Source organism: Macrobrachium rosenbergii, chromosome 34 (genome assembly GCF_040412425.1).
Source record: "Macrobrachium rosenbergii isolate ZJJX-2024 chromosome 34, ASM4041242v1, whole genome shotgun sequence".
NCBI lineage: Eukaryota > Metazoa > Arthropoda > Malacostraca > Decapoda > Palaemonidae > Macrobrachium > Macrobrachium rosenbergii.
The window spans coordinates 7,542,831-7,546,848 of NC_089774.1; positions in this window are offsets into that span (position 1 = coordinate 7,542,831).

Genomic DNA, 4,018 nt, shown 5'->3' on the forward strand with positions numbered 1-4,018 from the left:
CGTCTGCACTTTATTCTGTCCGCACTTTATCTGTCCGCCCTCAGATCTTATAAACTACTGAGGCGAGAGGGCTGCAAATTGGTATGCTGATCATCCACCCTCCAATCATCAAACATACCAAATTGCAGCCCTCTAGCCTCAGTAGTTTTTATTTTAAGCTTAAAGTTAGCCATAATCGTGCTTCTGGCAACGATACAGGATAGGCCACCACCGGGGCGTGGTTAAAGTTTCACGGGCCGCGGCTCGTACAGCATTATACCGAGACCATCGAAAGATAGATCTATTTTCGGTGGCCTTGATTATACACGCTGTAGCGGCCGTACAGAAAACTCGACTGCGCCGAAGAAGAAACATGGACGCATTTTTTTACTTAATTTTTGATGTGGCTTCTGGAGAATGACAAACAAACAAACAAACAAACAAACAATCGAAAGCAAATCTGTTTCATATTCCACTAAAATATTTCTAGGGGCTGCCACAGAAACATTCAAACTTCAAACCAACACTCGTATACATTTATGGTCTATCAATTTCTTAATGTATTTTTTCTTTCCATAATGACTGATCTCTTCTTTCTTTATTTCCTTTTATTCCCTTCTGTTATTTCTTTCTGATGAACACCTTCATGTTCTTTGGAAGCCTGAATTTCAAGTCAGTGGCCCCTTTGGTGGGTTTGTTCCTTAGGAATAAGGTTCATCACTTATTAATAATAATAATAATAATAATAATAATAATAATAATAATAATAATAATAATAATAATAATAATAATATTATTATTATTATTATTATTATTATTATTATTATTATTATTATTATTATTATTATTATTATTATTATTATTATTGAGAAGATGAACCCTATTCATATGGAACAAGCCCAAAAAAGGGGCCACTGATTGAAATTCAAGCTTCCAAAGAATATTATGGTGTTCATTAGGAAGAAATACTAGGAGATAAATAACAAAGGTAAAAACGTATTAAAATGCAAGGAGAATAGTATTAAGGTAGCAATGCATTGCACCTTCGCTTGAACTTCTGAAGAAGTTCCAACTGCCCAACATTCTCGGTGTGAGGAATAAAGGACCTCTGGAACTCTGGAGAAGCTCGACGGAGAGGCACATTTATTCCATACTGGTGTTGCTGTTCAGCGGACCTGGTTGCTCCTGACAGATAAAGGGGGTCAGGGATCAATTGTGGATGTGAAAGACCTCTGTTGAAGCACATGGTCCATGTCATAACTGCCAATATTAGGAAACAGAAACCTACCCCCACGAACAACTCGATCTCAAAGAGATAAATCTCTGGCAGAAGCAGCCACCCACACCGGAGAACAGTGTTCTAGTGAAGGAAGGGCAAATGACCTCTGTCAGGTAGCAATGACTTCATCACTGTTATAAATATGCGAGGCCTGAAATACCTAACTTTTAAAATAAATAAATAAATATACATACATATGTATATATACATATATATATATATATATATATATATATATATATATATATATATATATATATATATATATATATGATCACAGGACTCTTATATTTTCATTCTTCTTAAACATTTTTTTTATTTTCTCATGAAATCACAAAAATAATTAATACTTACATTCACAGTTGTGTATACAACTGATATACATACGTAAACACACACATACATGCATGTATATATATATAAATATATATAATTATATACATATATATATTACATATATATACGTGTGTGTCATTGTGTTTGTACAATTGTATATACAAGCATGTATGTATGTATGTATGTATGCATTTCACCAGAAAATCTGAAAAATGTTTAAGATGAATGAAAATATGCACGAACTTATATTAGACTCCGGTCACCCATTCTTCATTTTTGTTCTGAAACATAAAAGGAAAAACAAATATGGCCAAAAATTGCAGCAGAGCAAACATCCTCAGATCCAAAAGCGGCCATCAGAACATAAATCCGAGACTTCAAGTTACTCCGCAATGCGTCACCAGGCTCCGAGGCACTCAAGGTTTGAAGTGATTCTTCGATTAGTCTCGAGGCTCCAGACACCGAGGATTCAATTGGATCTTCGACACGTCTATGGGGTCCAGATTCCAGGCTCCGAGGCACTCAAGGTTTGAAGTGATTCTTCGATAAGTCTCGAGGCTCCAGACACCGAGGATTCAATTGGATCTTCGATACGTCTATGGGGTCCAGATTCCAGGCTCCGAGGCACTCAAGGTTTGAAGTGATTCCTCGATAAGTCTCGAGGCTCCAGACACCGAGGATTCAATTGGATCTTCGATACGTCTATGGGGTCCAGACTCCAGGCTCCAAGGTTTTAACTCTATCTTCGATAAGTCTCCTGCCTCCAGGACTAAGGCCAGCTAACGAAGACGAAAAGACTTCTTCAACGGATTCGCCCACAGTCCGCAAAGGATCCTCCAGAGATTCCTGGAGACTCTCGGATTGTAGGCGAGAAGCTTCTATGGTTCCGAAAACCCACGACGGATTTTCTAAAACTGAGCATACTTCGTAGTACAACAGTCAGCAAGATGGAACGATTGCTCAATACTTTATTTGCGAACAATTTGTTTTCTCGAGTGATTGACTTTAGTCGAGACTTGCTGGGAGCTGAAAATGCTCCCTGTTATACTTTATCACAGGAAGGGAAAACACTTTCCCGGCCACCGATGGAAACTCCACTCACCAAGAACGACGACGGACAGAACAAATGTAAAAAGGCAGCTGTTGGACGGACAAGAACGAAACCTCAGAATTTCCCTGGAGAGTTGAGAAACACCAAGGGAACGAAGAGGAACATAGACGAGACGGATGCGTCGGGACCAGTCACTAAAAGGCCGAAACTGGACCAAAACAACTACGCATGCAACAGGCGAGTTCTCCGGCCGGCAATGACACGTAACAAAGTAGCAGCCAAACGGAAAAGGAACGTTCAGAATCGAAGAGTAGAAAGTTCCTCTACATTGTTACCTGACACGAAAGGAACGAAAAGGACAGGACCTCTGGAAGGCAGACAAAAATCGGACGATGTTGGCATGTGCACAGACTGGCAGGGAGCTGGGAACGACCCTTGTTGTACCCCATTGCAGGCAAGGAACCCATTTCCCCGGCCAGCCGCGACCAACACAGAAGAGAGCCTTCCCAAAGCCTGTGCCCTCCAGACCAAAGCGCCTAAACGGAAGAGGAACGTCAGGAACAGGAAAGCGGATCATTTCCCTCAAGTGTCGAGACCCACTAAGGGAACGAAGAGAAAGTTGGACGAACCCGAAGACACGTCACCGAACAACAAGAAACAAAGAACGGACCCTGGTGGAAACGTGAACACCCGAAAGCCTCCCCTAAAAGCCAGGAGAGGAGGCATAAAGGCGGCACTTAACCGGAACAGGAACGTGGATAATTCCCTCAAAGAGAAGAACAACCCAATTAGGAAGAGGAAGATTGAACAAGCGAAGGAAGACGAAATTGTATCCATCACCATCAAGCAAACGAAATTGCAGGAAACGGAAGAGACGGGGCCGATTAGCAAAAGACGGAAGGCGGATCAAGAAGACTTGCTCAGAGCTGAAAACGCTCCCTCTCTCAATCCGCCGAAGGCACGGAAGAGGCTCCCGAGGAAAGCGAAGGTCAACGCGAAAGACAGAATCCACGAGCTCTATGGCGCCAAGGCCAAGAGAGCCGAAAAGGGAAAGAACGCAGCTATGGAGGCGAAGGTCGAGGAGACGAAAATGAATGGAAAAACGAACGAAAAAGGAAAGAAAAAGAAAGTAAGGAAAGACGTCCCGGAAACACTGTTTCAGTTAGTCGAAGGAACAGAAATTAATGACGAGACTCTGCAACGCCCAAACCTATTAGACAACCAGAAGAAAAAGAAGAGGAAAAGAGAGGAAAAGAAAATGAAGGCAGAAGCTAAAGGCAACGCAAAGAAGGAACAGAGAAAGGCCCCTGAAACACTCTTTGGATTCGTCGACGAACCAGAGAAAGCAGTCGATATTTCTCCCGACGAACGCC